Source organism: Topomyia yanbarensis, chromosome 2 (assembly GCF_030247195.1).
Source record: "Topomyia yanbarensis strain Yona2022 chromosome 2, ASM3024719v1, whole genome shotgun sequence".
In the NCBI taxonomy this organism is placed as follows: Eukaryota; Metazoa; Arthropoda; class Insecta; order Diptera; family Culicidae; genus Topomyia; species Topomyia yanbarensis.
In genome coordinates this window covers 350,219,076-350,237,734 of record NC_080671.1, presented here as the reverse complement: position 1 = coordinate 350,237,734, position 18,659 = coordinate 350,219,076, and the positions used below count along the sequence as shown (strand labels likewise).

General features: G+C 35.4%; 1 protein-coding gene across 4 annotated transcripts in view; it reads right to left on the bottom strand.

The window, feature by feature from the left end:
- Positions 1 to 18,082, bottom strand: part of LOC131684221 (synaptic vesicular amine transporter) — a 124,570-nt gene extending 106,488 nt beyond the window's left edge. For 2 of the 4 annotated variants that reach the window (XM_058966912.1, XM_058966907.1), the window contains exons 1-2: positions 17,763 to 18,082; positions 11,745 to 11,856 (exon numbers count right to left, since the gene is read on the bottom strand). The gene's annotated coding sequence lies outside the window, so the exon portion shown is untranslated. Of the gene's footprint in view, positions 1 to 11,744; positions 11,857 to 17,515; positions 17,537 to 17,762 lie in introns of those variants that run through there. The other 2 variants (XM_058966910.1, XM_058966908.1) reach the window with 2 other exon arrangements.
- Positions 18,083 to 18,659: the final 577 nt, after the last annotated feature.

The following is an 18,659-nucleotide window of genomic DNA, read 5'->3' as shown; positions in this document are numbered from 1 at the left end:
AAAAGAAAAGAATTTTTTTTAATGTGATTGTATGATGGAGAACTTATCGGTAAACAAGTTTTTCTAACAATAACTTTATACATGTTTTTAATGACGGCGCCGGTGGTTGAGTGGTAAGCGTGACCGCCACTCATTCCAGTTGGCCTGGGTCCAATTCCAGCCGAGGTCATTGAGATTTTTCTGAGGTGAACAAATCTGTGGTCACGTCTTCCTTTGGAAGGGAAGTAAAGCCGTTGTTCCCCGGTCCATGAAATTGATGGATCGATATCTAGTCCAGGTAGTGGAATCACCTCTCTGGCGTCGGTAAAGAAGAAGTATATCCAACTTCTATACTCTACTAACAAAAATATCCTCCTCCCGTGATACTTGTGGAGTGCGCATTAGTATATACGGCCTCTAGCAAGAGCAAGTATCGGACTAACAATTCCTTTCCTTTCCTTCCGCGATCTACGTTCGGGCCTGGCCGGTGCCGGTATTGATCAGAAACACTTTAGGATTACCAGGAGTTGCACATTGAAAGATGTTTCGCTAATCTCAAGCATAATTATCTACTGATTCCCTGTGCAACTTCAGCTAGTCCCGATCAATAACGCACAAGCTCAAGCTCAATAACTTTATACATGTTTTTAAATTTCATGCTAATTGACATACAAAACTGTAATTTTATTACAAAATATAATTCTAAAATCAAAATGTATTTAACAAAAATCTTTTAAAATGGGATAGTTTGGAATTTTGTTCCAACAAAAACAGTTAATTCGTGTGATTATGGCCTTTTTAAAAGTTGTTCGCGTTACCCAATCATTAAATGTCAATTGATCATTAAAAAAAATTGTATTTTTGACTGTAAATAGTATGGATTATAAAAATATGTCAAAAGTTGTTGTTAGGTAAACTTTTTTTATTGAAAGCTCCTCCATGATCCAAATACGCTGAAAAAGTTTCTTTTACGTCTTTAAAACGATAAACATTAGATTTTTGACATTTTATGATTGGGTAACGCGAACTTTTGAAAAGGGCATAATCACACGAATTAACTGTTTTTGTTGGAACAAAATTCCTCATATCTCGAAAACTATTGTATTTTGGAAGATTTTTGTTAAATACATTTTGATTTAAAATAAGACTAAGAATTATATTTTGTAGTAAAATTACAGTTTTGTTTGTCAATAGTATGACAATAAAAACATGTATAAAGTTATTGTTAGAAAAACTTTTTTACCGATAAGTTCTCCATCATACAATCACATTCAAAATATTTCTTTTCCCTTTAGGTTTTTGTTTCTAAAATGTGAAAAATTAGAAAATATGGGTTTTTTCCAATTAAAATTTTTAACAAAATTTTTTGTTTTTGTGAAAAATGACACAACATTTTTTCAGTGTATATATTTTTCGTACATAAATATTCATTCCCTGAATCTCGTTCTCAGAAAGTTTTGCTGTATAAAATACAGCAATCGAACAAAAAAAATATTTAAATTAATGCACGTGGAAATGTTTACGCCCCTTTGAAAAGTAGAGAAGTTATTCTATTTTGAAGCGGATTAGCATGTATTCTTGAAGTGTACCTGAGGAAGTAGGTGAATTTTTATGTATTGTATTTGTTGCTTAGAACAAGAATTTATAATTTTTCCTAGAATAGGACAAGCCCAGAAATTCGATTTGAGGTTTTCACTACAATTAGCGCATTTGAAACTAGAAGTACTAGATACTAGAAGTACTAATGATATAACTAGAATACTAGATATACTAGAAGTGCACATGATATAAACTACATCAGTGCCACTCAGTTATTGAGTTTTACTTCGGACTAAGTTAATTAAAATCACAAGTACATGTACCGAGGGTCCGTTTGTCTGTTCCATTTGGCTGACATTGCACTAGGATAATCTCCGAAAACTAACAGCAATATGCCAATAAAATACAACTGAATGGCTAGCGTCCAAAAGGGGCTAACTCACATTTTGCATTTTTTACAGGAAATGGACAAAATATCCGCATTTCCAAGTTAACATGGGTTTGATTTCAAAAATACATTATGTTATTAGTAGCTTATTGACCCATGTAGTCTAGAAAAAATGAGATCATTACAGGTACTACTTTTCAATTCACGAGCACTTTCGTAATTCGGGGGCTAACCCACAATTCACACGTCCTTTCCTTATCTTTCGTTTTAGAGTTATGGTGTCTTTGACAAAGTTGTTGTGTAACATCTAGCGCTTTATTTGCTTATTTCATATGAGTTCGGAATTCAGTCTCTAGGGCGACGCTGTTATCAAATTTTAATGATGTTAGATAGAAATGTGGTATCTTCGAGAAAGTTGTAGGTCCTATCATTTTAAATATATCTTCTGAAAATGAAAACTTAGTATGTCCTGTATGTTTCGAGATAGAGAAGGCTTTAGTTAAAACATTTACTTACAGACTATGTTTTCAAAAATGCGCCACATTTCAAAACCTGTAGGACCTACAAATTTGGTATCTGCAGAAGATATATTTATAATTAGACCGCACATTAAAATATTTTTCGGAACCAATAAAGATTTTCTTTTGAAGTTTGAATAGTGGTACGAAGCTTGATCCGGCCAGAATATCGTAGAGCCCTTGTGTTGCTTCAACAAAGGACGTGTACACACTCCTTAAAGTAGATCTCCACGTTTACAGTCCCGGCGTACTCCGTTTGCCACTTGAGCTGCTCGCTTGCTAAATTATGTATTTATTGGCAAACGTTGAAAGTTTCTGCTTCCTTACTTCCTCCGGAACATCAAAATTTAAAAAAGCACGGTTTTTGAGCGACTTTGTTTGTTTTGTTATATTAAACACTTTTTTATGATTTTTTCCGTTCAATTCCACTACTTTGTTGAATTAAAGGGATGATCCATAAATGACGTAGCATTTTTTGAGTGATTTTTAACACCCCCCTCCCCCATCGTAGCATTTCGTCACAAACTTCTATATACCCCCTGGTAATTACGTAGCTTGATCGTAACCCTCACCCCCCTCGTTGTCCCCGTAAAAAATTTAAAAAAATCAAAAACGATGTTAGTTAGAGGAAACGGGTATGATTCTCGTGACATCAGGTCAACCCCTATTCCCCTTTAAAAAAGCTACGTAGCATGACATGACCCCCTACCTCCCTGTCGTCACACATCATCACAAAATACCAAACTCCCCCCTCCCCCATATAATGCTACGTCATTTATGGATGGTCCCAAACGGAAGTAGTCATAAAAAAGTGTTTAATCAAACTTGTGCTAGGCGGTGAAGAACAGTAGCCCCAGAAGCTGCCAGAAGTCCACCTTGGCCCCGTAAGTCTCATAATCCATGATGAGATAATGAAGTTTCATTAGCATATGGGTGTACAGTTTCCGGGCCCGTGACTTTCCCACAGTATTTTGCCGTTCGTAACGATTAGGAGCCTTCTGCACTTTGTACGTATGCAGTCGCTTTCAGCCTTTGGATCTCTGAACGAAAGACTTGAACAGATTCAACTTTAAGGCCACATTTCTGACCCAAGCACCCAATTTTCATAATTTTCTTGGAAAAAATCGCCAAAATTATGGTAGTTTTCATATTGTTGTCCCAGAACCGCAAAGTATTTTTGATAAAAGAACATAACATAGCATACCGTTGGAAAGGTTATTTCTTCTTCATTTCCAGAACATTCCATATATTTGAAATTGTTTAGAAAATGACCGCGTAGAATGTTTTTTAATGCCGAAAATTCCGAAAAAATGTTTTTTTCTATAAATTAAGATTTTGAGGGAATACAAAAATTTTCATATACACACCAAAAAATTATGAATTTTATCATTGACGTAATTGCAAACATGACATAATGTAACAACCTGTAATTCTCGAAATGACGCAACATTGCCGTGTTCCGTTTAATTTTACATGAAACATATAGGGGAGAGAGGGTAACGGTGGATCAGCAGGAACTATGAAACAATCGCAATAAAATCATAATGCATGAACATAATCGTCTCATTTCCTCATATTTCATGGTTTCTAATTCTTTACACGTGTTACTGTATTTTGGAAGATTTCTGATCACTCTATCTCTTTTAATGGATATTTGTTTGTTTTATAACAGTCAGAGTAAATTTGCAATAAAAATCATTATTCCATTTTAATGAGTTACCGTTCACCAGATAAATGTTTATTCTACTGTTATTTGTAGCAAATTTTATGTTCAACATTTGCCGCGAACAAAGTTTTTTGGTAACTTGTCATGGTTCTGTGTAATTTGACAATCTTCATAAATAGACCCTTTGGGTAACTGTGAAACGATGATAGAGGGGGAACAGTGAAAATTTCTTATTTTTGTGATCTATATTAAAATGTGCATGGGTTCCGATTTTCCAGAATAAATACAACTCATTAAATGGAAAGTTTGTCAATTTGGGCAAATTTTGTAGAAATTATAGCTTCTTTCAGGATTGCATCTTATATGCATATATGGTGGTCCGAAATTACGCGATGATATAGTGATATCTTGCGTAAACAAACGATTTGCGTCTCAAAATAACTTTAATAGGAAGCTTTAGGATCTTTATTCGTCAAAACAAAAGAATGAAATTTGCAAGTAGAATATTTCACTGTAGACGATGTCGTGTTTCATAGTTCCTACCCATGGGGCTGACTATTACATTTTACCACCGACTGTTTATTACCCAAAAAAAGTTATATCCCGTGAATTTTACCAGCTGGAAAAAATATATGTATTAGTTAACAACAGAGTGAAACTATGCATCACTTTTGGCTACGCAAATAACATGTATTATCATCAAAATTAAATCGTATAAAAAAATTGTTTCATTGTTACCCCCTCTCCCCTACTTTACATGCGCAATGACACAAAATTGCACTTACTGCCATTGAAAACAAACGCCATATGTTGAGTAAAATTACACGATTTACAAAAATCAACGTCATGTAAAATTAAAACCAAACGTAAAACTAAGTCATTTTTGATGCTCGTATATGTCAGGGTCAGGAGACGTAAATTTACACGACTTTTTCTAGGTGTGTAGTATTTTGTGTTGCATTTTATAAGACCTACAATCTATACTAGATCATGTGAAAGGTACAAAATCACTGTCATCCGCTACTTGATATTCCATACACCAAACACAGCCAAATTCTCAAAAAATGTGGGTATTTTTAGTGCATATATTAATGGAGTTCAACTATCTTAATGTTACAATATATTGTTCATGCAGAACGATTTTTTGATTTGTTACGAAATAGTAAACAGGTCTACACTTAACATCGCCGGCCTTCTCTTTTTGACAGTGGATTGAACCGAAGGGGTTAGCTACTTACATTGTTAATCCTGCAAAACGATAGGTGTCAATATGATCGAATGCAATGCAATATAGCCTTGTTATTCGATTACTTAAAACAAATTTAATTTATCATTTTACGAAAAGATAATTAAAACTTTCAGGGACAGTCATATGGGTTTGTACGAATTGTTGACGTAGGACTACGCTAATATTTGTTAGAATATGTGAATGTACAATAATAACAATCGAAATATGTTTCTTTCGTCTAGTACAAGTATGCAATATATTCAACAGGTATTAATCCTCCTTTTGAATATTTTGGAGGCTCTGAAAAGAACAACTCGAAGTCGTTTTTCACTCGAATGAAAGTAATGTTGTGTTGTAAACTCCGACCAAAGTTGTGAACATCACGTCTCGCAGTGTCACGACGACCCCAAAAATCCATGTGCAATTCAATTTCTCGTGATTTCTTTTTCTCTCTGAATAAAATTAGTTCAAAATTTTACGAATATCAGATGAAAAATGAATTTTTAACATGTCATTGAAGCAAGTGATGTCGAGTATTTCTGTTCAATTCAATTCATAAGTATTCTTCGTACCTTCGAACTTAAAATGACGATATCTCAAGAACTACACGACCAATTGGAATAGTTTTGTGTTCTTTGGAAACAAGAATGAATGTAAGATCCGCGCTGTTTCTGCAAATATCATTTACGTTTTTTCTGCATTGGGAAGAAACAATTGAGAAATTAAATGTCATATCATTTTTATCCGCATAAACCAAGTTTTATAATTTTGCCACAATTTTGTGTGGAGAGGTGCCACTGTGCGTCTAGTTTGTTTCAGAATTTAGATTTTTAATTCGTTTGTGTGGCTCTGAAAAGGGCCATTAGATTGAATGGGCTAAAAATCTAGTGCAATTGGTATTACTTAAATTTTGTAGATAACCCCTTATTTTGTTCTGGATTGTTTTTGGCTAGCTTTTTGTTTTATTCTTTCAAGCATGTATTTCTGGGAAAGAAAAAGGTAAATGCCTACCATTTTCGTACTTTTGATATCATAGCTTCGATTCTATAATCCCTTCATCTGTCATATTATTTAGCTGTATTTGTATAGTATAGCTAGTCAAAATACAATTAATTTAGTTGCAAAATGAAATATATATATATATATATATATATATATATATATATATATATATATATATATATATATATATATATATATATATATATATATATATATATATATATATATATATATATATATATATATATATATATATATATATATATATACATATATACACATATATATATATATATATATATATATATATATATATATATATATATATATATATATATATATATATATATATATATATATATATATATATATATATATATATATATATATATATATATATATATATATGCATATAATATAACCAAAAATATGTGTTATAGAATCCAATCACTTATTTTTTATTACTACAATCAACAAACTTATTGGTCTGAAAGCATTTTTTTTTATTAGAACAACAATAAACTCTTGCTTTCAATAAAAACAGTTTTAATTTCAATAAAATAATTATTAAAAAACGGAATAATAAATCTTTTTATTGAAAGAATAAAATTTAATGAATTCAATAAATAAATTTATTGTCTTCCGACCAATAATTTTATTTATTGAATTTAATCCATATTTTTATTGAATCTACAGCTTTCTTTATTGTGTGCTGTTCTACCTACCTAGGCTTCGTATCCCAACTGGAAACCCATCCGTGATCGGAGATGTTAGCTCAAACATTCGGGTATTGGCGAGCATTCAATGTTATATGTACATAGGTATACACAAGCTGATAGTAACAATGCAAAGCTTTCAGTGGGATTGGACGTGTTTGCATTTTTCTCGGTTCAAGTTCGGATGCACACGCAGGTCAAAGTGGTTTGCTTTATTCCGTCAGAGGAGAAAGATTTACTGCATAAAGTAGGTACGTGCCGTTTCGTAGTAGTCAGTTGAAAAAAGCATGTATATGAAGTCACCTGTTTATATATAGCCACATTTCAGATGTGGTTTTAAATCCTGGAATAATTCTCTTCCAGAATAAGTAGCTGAATCGAACGAGGGAGATAAACTACTTCACCATGAGTGTGATAGTATATTATAAATTATTCTTCGGACGATGCTAAACAATCAGTCGAATGTATCCAAATTGCTTACAGCCATCTGCCTCTAAAAGCTGCTACACTTAGTATTCACCAAGGAAGTAACTTGGCCTCTCAATTGCTTCGGCTTTGTTTAAACGATGTCAAATTTGAGCAAAAGATATATTACTCCCACGAGCAGTCTAACATCGTCAGAATTGTTTTCTCCCTCAGTAATTGTTATCTTCCGGTAAAACAAGTGTAATAGAGATCTCAAAACTAATGTTCTTCTTATCACCAGTAAGATAGAACAATATCGATGACTAAAGTCTGATCTGTAGCGATGAGAACGTGTAAAACTAGCATTATGATTGCCACCGGTTAGTTGGCAATGGACCAGCTGATTTTCGCACCTGCGAGTAAGCAGGGGAGCAGCAGCAGCATGGTCAGGGTTACTAAAACTTGATTACTCAATGAAGCCAATTTCCCATGGAATTTACAGTTTTCTTAATCAACAGCCGCGCATTGTTGCACGCATTATTGCATTGAAATATCGGAGAAACAGCAATATTGTATACAACTCCATTAAAGCATCCAACCTACCCCTAGTCAAGCCTATATCTTGGGATAGGCTACCTCTCTCAAGATATAGGCTTAACTTGGACAGTTCATTTTATCGTATCGGCTTTCATCACTCAATTATCAACAACAACGTGATCAATGAGTAACATTTATTTTAATTATCTGCTAACATGGATTCACAGTTTCAACTTCCACTATCTGATCTGTTATCTCGAAGGTCTGCAATTTGTTGCGAAGTTTTTTTTTTGCGCGTTTTTTTCGAACAAGGAAGCTAACTTTAGATGTCTGGTGTCCAGAACATCTCTCGAGCAGATAACCGGTTCTACCGAAAGTTGATCTGATCTTCTTCACTTTCTACGATAACCGGTTAACGAATCGAAACACGCGCTGCTGTTAGAACAAAGCAGACAAAAGTGAACAGAGCACGTGGTGATGAAAAGGTGTGTTTGGTCAACAGCCTTTTGTCCAGTCGAGGTCATGCGTGAGCAAAAGTATGACCTCGAAGGGATGAACGGACAATTTTTATATCGATTTTTATTATGTATAGTCGATGACGTTGCTCGAATAAGCTGAGTCCAAGCGGATGTTAAGTAGCCTTTTATTACACTCTAAGTGCAAAGGAATGTTCCAATTTTACAAAAACTTTTGCGAGGCCCGGATAGCCATATACCAATCGACTCAGTTCGACGATTGTGATAGGGTCCGTATGTATGTTCGTTCCCTTAAAGGCATGTTCCGCGGAAATAGCTGGCTCGAACTCAACCAAACTAAATTTAAATGACAGTCCTATCATCCGGAATAAACACTATTAATTTGTTTCAGGTTCTGCTGAAGTTAAGTTCTGATAAATATTTATAACTACCGTTTTGCAGTTTTTTACTACTAGCTCTCAAGATTGAGAACATAAATATACGTTTTATATTTCGCTTGGTTCTGTAAATAACTCTTGATTCTTGAAATAGAATTATTAGCGGCGGAGATGTTTCACCCTATATGAATGTTTTATACTAATTTCCAACATCTGGTAAAACGACCGGTTCATATTCTTTCAATGCCAAAACGAGTTAGTTTCGGTTAATGGAATAAGTTCGGGGACGTAAGCCCCTTCTTTAGACTCTATGTATTCATAGAATAACTCCCAAAAACGTGAGGTATTGTTTTTAATTTTCTGCTTAGCAAATATAATGAGTTGATGACTTCAGCAAATTTGCAGATCTTGCTATTGCGAAAAGAACCATTTGAGTTTTGTTTGGATTAACTGATAATTTAACTTGTCGAAACCACTATTCGACAGCTCTTAATGCTTGTTGCATTAAGTCAAAGATTGTTTCGATGCAAAGTCCAGTAATTAGTATTTGGTAATCGTCAGCAAACCCGTAGGCTGGAAATCCAAGCTCATTGAGTTTCTTTATCAAGCCAACGGCAACCAGGTGCTCACCCTGAGGACAACCGCAAATTCTCAACTACCGTTTCTCTGCCTGTCTTAGTGACGAGCAAAAAATGCGGTTACTAAGCATTGCATTTATCCAACCCAAGATACATGCTTTCGGAATATATCCAGTAGCAAGACTGGAAAACATAATCGTTTTCAAGGCATTTTAGAGAATAACCTCGTTCAAACTAGAGACATTAGTTTATAGGTTTTGCCAACCAGCCCGCTCTGCAGATCTTATATACACTACGAGCTGACCTGAAAGCTCTGCAGTAGTCATGCTGATGCCGGTTCCAAGCTCTTCTCGTATCCTTCTTCACTCTTTCAAGCTCAGCCCTCCATCAAGGGCCCTAGTCGATTTAACAGTACGAAGTGGATAAGCTTCTTCGTAGGATGCTACTATGAATGAGTGTGTCGTATCCACGACGTCATCTAGATCGTCTAGTTGACTAATTATTGGAAAATATCCATGAAATTTAGTCGTCAATTTTACCTACAAGAGGTCCCAGTTTGTAGATTTAGGATTACGATATGTTATTACATTGAAGGTGACCTCAGAATGATCGAAAAATATATATTTATTATTGGATAGAGACGGTTCAGTATCATTTGGAACCTGCCAATTTCCCAGCTTAAACAAATTTTTTTCAAAGCAAAGCGTTATGTCCAACACCTCCTCTCTCCCAAACCTCGTAAATGTTGGTCGGTTTCCCACATTCATAATATGGAGATTTGTACTACTTATGTATTCCATCAGTGGTTAATGATTTTTTTAGTACAACTTGAAGCATTGTATACGGTAGCATGAATAAGGCATGAGAATAAGTTTGGTCATGCTAGTCAGAAGTGAACAAAAAGCACAACTGCTATTTTTTTTCCAAAAACTGAATTAACAAAAGTTTCGCTGAAATCAACAAATTAATATTATTTTAAATAAAAGCCTGTAGTTAAGTGCGCTGGATTTAAAAGATTACTAAAGATAAAAAGACTTAGTATCTGGATGTTCGTCACAATTTTTTTTAATCAATCATTTGAAAAACGGACGGCTGTAGGGCAGATTTAGATGCAGTAAAGGATTGGCCACTTACAACCACTAGAATTAAGCTGTCGAAAGTTAAAATCGGATGGATGGACCATGCTTCGTAAAGCCCTTGTAGCTTTATTAGAATGTAAAAGTCAGCTATAAATTTAATTTGATTTAATTGGTGGTATGTAATACTGGAAGTTCTTGTCGACTTTTTCAAGGAAGAGCTATTTTAGCGATTCTTACACCGACGCTTTTCAACCCTAGATGATGCTTTAGGATTGTAGCACTAGCCTCGCAATTGTTCAGTGCACGAAGAATCGTCTGCAAGTAACGAAATGTAATACCAAGGCTTTGCCTGGCTCTTCCAACCTTTTTTTTCGTTTTTTTCCTAGATACAACAAAATATAGTTTGATTAAAACAAATTTACTACATCGTAACATTACTAAAAAAATTATAAAATATTTGATTCAAATAAGCTCAAAATAATACACGTAATTTTCAACATGAGAAGCTGATCGTTACCGACTTGCGTTTATATCATAAAACCATTTAATAAATAAATTTAATAAATACATCCAAAATAAAGATTGCATTATTTTCGATAGAATCGAAAACAAGGGGTTCTATTATACCATTAAAACATTTAAACATTTATGCCGTGTGATATATTTAATCCTTTTTTGGAAATCATAAAATCTCTGACTGTTTGTATTGGGTGGTAGTTTTTTTTGTAAATTCTGCAATAATCTTTAATACATTCAACAAAATAGTGTTAATTTGCTAATAAATAATTTCTAAATTACTGTAAGAAAGTTCTCGTCACAATTCTAACTGGGTTGAATGCACTTTCTATTTAAAAAGGTAAGAACATTAATTTCCCTTTGTCTTAATGTGAAGGGGAAAATTTGCACTGCTCTAATGAACCTATGGTGCTGAGAGATACATTTCCTCTATTGACATACACCGAAAAAATAACCTGTTAATATATTCATGTAGAATACGACTTCATAAAGCGAACCGTTTACGAAAATAGTGACCAAGATCTTGAAATCAAGAATAATAGACCGTGTGTTTACGCAACAATAGTTGACGCCAAAAATAAATAAAACTCGAATGTTTGGTTTGGTTACTGTGGTTGTCTCTTCAACTTGTGATGATTATAGTACATAATTTAAGATACACTAATTTGAAACCTATATCGATGGTGAGTGCTAAAAAAGTAGAAATAAGTAGCATTGCTTTGGGTGTACATTATACTTACACGACTCTGTTCTCCTTGCGTAGTGGTGACCTTAATCTACCGGAACCAAACTGGTGTGATGTCACTCCATTCTAGTCGGTTGAGTTTTGATAGAATTTTTCTTCTTTTTTGCCTGCACGAAAGATTTAATTTTACAAATTAAATACTCTATCGTTGGTGACGTTCGGTTGGTCTAATATTGTGCTTGAGCTAATGTTGGTGTTACTGTGTTTGTAACTTAACGTCGGTAATCTGTAACCACATAGATATAACCATTAACCCTCTGCTGCCCAACGATGTCTTTGGCGGGCTACGGGAAATTAAATTTAGAATATTCAAAACACGATTGTCTGCTGTCACATTCCTACCAATAAATATATTGCTTGCTTGTTGAAACCATTGAATAAATTTACGTTGAAAGTTGAAAATTTGAGGCAAACAAGAACAAAAACTATTTTGTGTGTAGCAGTATGAATTAGTGTAATAATATTACACTTTCTAAATTTTTTGAAAAACATAAAAATATTTGGTAAGTTCTCAACTGTTAGTACTCCGCTGTGCCTATGAAAATCTGTTGAGAACTTGCTGGAAATTATAGTTTTCTATAAAAATAAAATAAACCGGTCAATGGACGGTGTTAGATATTTTTGAGGATCCGTAACTTTCGGGAAATATGTTCCTCGGTTTGGACAGTAGAGGGTTAAAACATCGAAATGCATAAATAGTAATATGATTATGGTTACAGAATAATTAAATTGTCCACAAGTTACAGGAAACTTGCGGATGCGGATATATATAATCGAAGAATGGATGTGTGATATGATTGTTTTCTAGTGTCAGGGGAGTATTATCTGAGAGAGTGAGAGTTTGTCTTTTTTACGAATTGTGAAGTATAGGTAGAAGACCGGCAACAATTTTGACTTTTTTCGGAACAATAATTGGCACATATCATTAGTTAAATATGAGCTTTTTCCGAAAACTCTAGTTCACTCACAAGAGTTTTCAAGTTTGTATGTGGAAATATATGAAAAACAGGCAAAAGAAGCAATAAATTCAGTAAAAAATGTCAGTATCATCTTGTGCATTCTGTAATCTACAGATATATAGCTTAAGGGGTAAGGATCAACATTGCCGAAGACTGCAAATTGATTATATTTAGCAGTAAAAATATATTCTCACAAAGTTATGTGTTGCCTCTCTTTCTCGCACATGCTTGGAATAGGAAATTTCAAATTAAATAACTCTGTTGGGGAACCTATAACCAATATGTAACCTTCAATTACTGTGGAATACTTTATTTGATTTTAAGTTTTTATTTCCGAGTATCCATATATATTAGAGTAGAATGGGGTCAAATTGATATGGGGGTAATATAGGTAAAGGGCATTATCTTTGCTATGTTATTGCAGAGGTCGCTCATCTTGTGTGAATTAGATACACGGTATAGAACAACGTTGACGACTGCCATTTCGGCTGTTACCGTGGATCAGCTGTATTAGCTACGACGTCATTTATGTTTTCGCGTGTTGTTCTGCGAAAACGTATTGTCTTTCGTTATACATTTATTCCAAAGACACTTATTCTCTATAAACTATGTAGATGGCGCTACACTGACAATCAAAATAATATCCCGATAAAATGAATTTTAACAATCTCTGGATTTTTTCCAACGACTTCGCTCAGAGTATCTAAGGGAATTTCATATGCTTTACAAGCCAACTTAAGAGGTTACACCAGGTACCAGGTTAGGCATAAACCAAGAATTTTTCTTAACACAGTAAAAAGGAGAATCAAGATTTTGTCAAATGGGATTCATTATACTAGTAAAGTATAAAAAAATTGAAGTGATTTTGTCACAAGACGGCGGCCGTGCAGCAATTTCTCGTAGACACCTCTTTTTGGAAAAGGTCCACGGTCGGAAACCTATCCCTCGTAATTTTTACCCTAGAGCTTAAAACTAAAGTTTTTTTCGATTATCACAATAGCAAGTGATGTACCTAGAATTTTTTCGGATTTTTTGTTGTTTCGCGAAAAAGCGTTTCTTTTAGTAAAAATTTAGAGATTTAGTGAAAATGTCATAAAAATAACCACACAAAATTTAACGTGCTCCTCTGGAGAAATCAAATTTGAATATACTGTAAAAGTTTCAAAACGATAAAAAATCATTTGTTCGAGTTACGTTTCCGGCCAGCTCAAAACTGTGGTATAGAGAAAAACGCTGTTAAAGTTTTCAATACACTTGGGGTATACATAAGAGGCGTTGCGGTAGAATTGAAAATTTGAACATAAAGCAAAGCCTGTGCTTTTTAGGTATATTATTTTCAAATAAATAAAAAATTCCATCTTTTTAAATTCTACTGTGATGTAACTTTTTAAATGCCTTCGACCCGTCCCTGTGTCTACGATTCCAAGCTCTTCTACATAACATTTTGAATCTGACAAGTTCGGTAATCCACCAGGTGGTTCCTCTAGAAGCACGGATAACTCGAAGCGGATGAGCATTTTGGTATGCTGCTACTAGAAGTTTTAATCGTTGGAAAATGCCTATGAGACCTAGTCGCCAAACCCTCTTCGTAGAGGTCCCATGACGAAGATTTGAGATTACGATATGTGACGATATCTAGCGAGCCGTTTAAATGATCAAAGACGATGAATTTATGATCAGATAACAACGGTTCGAGCTCGTTGGGTACGAGCAGAGAGTTACATCTAACACCACTTTTCTCTTACCAGCTCGTGTAATTGTTGGGCGTTTTCCTACATTGAGTATATGCAGTGTTTTATTACTTCCATAGAATTCCATAAATTCGGTGCCTTAAACTGATATCTGAGCTGTCCCAAATTATGTGGTGGGCATTTGCAATACGTCTATTTCCTGTATATGTTACCAACAACCATATGGACTGTGTGTGACAGCACAAATATCGCGAGTTGTGAGGTCGGATGCAAGACATGGGTCAATAGCACTATTTGCAAGTATACATGCACGAGGCATTTCATGTGGATTTGTTATGCCATCCTGGTTGAAAATTACGAAGACGGTGTTAAGTAGCTCACAAACATAGAGGTACCCTTTAAAGAAATATGATTAATGAACCAGTTATGGAAGCTCAACACGTTGGCTTGTATACGCCTATAGCTAATCCTGAAATGGGTGTTAGAGACCTGACCATCATTTGAATCCCACGATTTGCGAAGAAACAAACGTCCATTGTGTCAGAGATTCGCTTAACACAGCAAGGGTAAGACCCACGATACTCCGTGCGCGACTAACATATTTAGTTCTACGAGCAATTCAGTCCTCGGAACGGAAAAAAATCTTGCCTTGAAGGCTCATGTTTTCAGTCGCCTATTATGACATGGAAGCAGAAACCCAGTGGATCAATTCTTGGTTGAGATCCTTCAACCCGCCAAACGCCACACGGTCTTTTGCTTTTGTTCGCAGAAAGATAATAGACTGTTAGCAACCTCCTAGTGGACCACAGCCACATCTGCTGTTAATCGCCTCTTACTACATGGGAACAGAAAGCCCGTGTGCCAATTCTTTAATGAGAGATTTCAGCCGTCGGATACCACACTGATGAAAAATTCCTGAAAGATTGATAGCTTATTACATGAAGTAATGCCAGAAGATTTAGGCAAGCATGTGGATCAAAATACAATAGCAAAATTATTACAGAATGCGTTATTTTATAATTTTCGTTACAAGTCGTGTTTTAACTTCAGTCTCGTCAATGGTTTACTTATAAAAAAAAATATCATGCCCATTTGGAGCATTGAGCTATTGTCAACTTCTATTTGACATTTTTCACGACACCACCCTCGCTACGGTTTGGTACGGTGAGACTGGTGTCGACGGGTGTCAATCGAGGTTTTCTGATATGTTCTCGATGTCACATAAATAGCGTTAAAAATCCTCTGTGATACGATATACAATTTCTTGTTCGCTTCAGATAGATATTGTATGCCATAGAGTGACAAGAAAAAATGGCCCCCGTCGGCCCACCCCTGAGTCGCTAACTAGTCCCACCAGGAGTATTTTCTCTGAATTTGCTAATTGTACAAGTCTAGCTACTGAACCAACGTTACTAAAGTTTTCATATGATTTTTCGATAATTTACATGGAAAAAATCCAATAGCTCGTCTTTTCACTGCTAAGTAGCACTGTATGCGTCATATTATCACTGCAAGTGAAAATAAGACAGATAATTTAATTGTCCACAAGTTTGTCGAAGACTGCAAGCCAATCCGACTTTATTAGAAGAAATTATTAGGGCTTTAACGAAGTGATGTCTGGGTCAGTTTTTATGAGGCCTAGCAGTGTATTGGAACTCGTATCCCATGAACTATACATTTTTATGAAATTATAATTAAATTTAGTTCAATAGTATGTTTAGAAGAATTGTAGTATATAAAACCAGTCATATTTTGGTTAGAAAATTTAAGTTCCACATGTTACGGTACAGAGGGCGCCGACACTAACTTTTCAACGGATAAAGGTAGAAATGTAATGTCTTCTACAATGTTGTAGAACAAGCATTTGGCAGTATTTCTTCTGAACATGTCCATATTCTATCTCCCTTCTATGTATCAGTTGAGCTTAATGATTAATTCTTCAAAAAATGGAAATTTGTGTTTTTTCATAAGGAAACCCAGATCGTGTCATAATCTATGAGTTTTTTTGGTAATGTTTCTGTGTACAATACACATAATTTAACCGTACAACTTTCACTTAAAATGTATAAAAAACGCGATTGGAGCTTAGAAATATTGACATCGCCGGGTGAGTTTGAAAGAAGAACGAATTTTAACGAATGTATGATTGGAATTGTAATTTAATTGAGGGCTTTAACCAGATGGTCATTCGCCCGTGAACGTATGATTCCGTTGTTTGCTTCGTCACTTAATCGTTAGGTGCAGTGCACCGTGATTTTTTTTTCGCCAAAAACGTGCGATAAATTATTCACGCGAAAACGGAAAAGTGTTCAGCAGTGATGTCAGCAGCACAGTCATTCAATTATATTCGATGCAAATTCAATTATAGTTTCAAATAGGAAATAATAAATGAATGGTTTAAAATATTTGATTATTTTTTTACAATTTCAACACAAAAGGACCCCTAAATTTGACGGCAAAATAAAATCAGTTTTGCCCTGCCACACGACTATTACGACAGTTGATAGTTATGATTTGGTGCTACTCCGTCGGAAATTGGTTTTGAAGTCTGGTTGGCCACAGAAAACATTGCTTGATTAATATCATTTTTTTACTTCATAATTTTAGTAAAACATATTTAAATATTTGAGAGAAGCGATACAATTTATAATAACTGATTGACTTTGAACAAATAACTTGAGAAAGGGTTGAGTAACATTATATTTTAGCCAACGTGCAAGTTTTGAGTTGTTTGAAAATTTCGCATGATCTTATCCGATTTTAATGATAACAAACGGTGTCGCACTTTCAAATAAACTTAAACCGTATTAATTGACGTTAATTTCATATTTGTTTGCTTCTGATTAGAACAAAAATTCCGGAAAATCAATCTTGGATTAAAGATCAAAAGAAATCACCCAACAAAAACAGGACTAACGAGTAACGTGCGAAACCTCATTTGCGCGCTACTGTTTACCACTATTACAAACCACACAGGCTTGAATCAATCCCTGTTGCTGATTGTGCAATATTATAGCAATATGTATATATAACACAAGATTATACGCTGTTCCAGCTACCAATCCTGCGTTTTGCCTACACACCAACCGAACGCCTGCCAAAGAGTCTGGACGAACAAAGCAATTTTAAATCCACAGAACATCTGACACCCAGACCGAAATGGGAACCTGGAGACTCATTTAAATCAATCGTTCCCTCCTTCTGGGTAGAACCGACGGCATTCCCAACACACATTCATCAATTTTATCGTCCACCGGTCCATGCTCGATTTCACAAACTAGAAATAACAAATGTCCTAATTTTACACAAGGCATAAAGCTTAACTATTCCGTGTCAATAGTTTCACTAATCCACTCCGGATACCTTTTCAGTCCTACACTGCAACCTGCTCCGCAGGTTTCGGACCCGTCCGCCTACTTCAACTTCTTAGCAAGCACTAACTTCAGATCCTTTGCTGCAAATGTAAAATCGTTTGGCCACTCAAAGACGACACTCGAGAATCCTGTCTGCATCGACTGTTGCGTTTCAGAACCACACACTACCACTGTGACCGTGGGCACCACTCACACACTTTCACCCACTCACGGGTCTCAGCACAGAAGAAGGCTCCAAAGACCTTTTTCCAGATCCCAATTTGGTCCCGCTAGAGCCTGCTGTTAGATAACAGCCTACCACGACGAGATCTGGTCTCGTACTGAACTACAGTCCGGACACAGCGGAAAACTCCAGCCTCTTTACGGATAACAGGAGAAAATTCATCCCACCCGAAAGAGTACATGTAGTCATCTCGCTTCCGTTCGTTCGACGGGCGTACCGAGTGGACACCGAAGGAGCACCGAAAAAGAAAAATCAGAGCTCGCTTTCACGTGACGACGGTCTCCGGTGTCGTGAAAATTCATGAACACCCCAACCGTGCCAATACCAAGATCGGGAAAGTGCGAAAAAATGTTTGAAAATGATTCCCATCGATAGATACTGTTTTACGGTTCATTGTTCCTTGCCTATACTTGTGGGAAGGAAAAGAATTCCGAAATTCACAAATGTCCAAAATTTGGCTAAGCACGGTAAGATCGTTTCACTGTAGATGGGACCATCTGCCTTTCTGTCAGCAGCTTTCCGATAGCTCAGGATTACGTACAGAATCCATTTACTGCCTGTCGGTCTCCATGAACTGTCGAAAGAGAGAGAGAAAGAGTGTGTAGGAAGTCGTTGTGCTAAGCAATGCGAGGAAAATGGATGTGACTCCAACAAGTGGCGCTG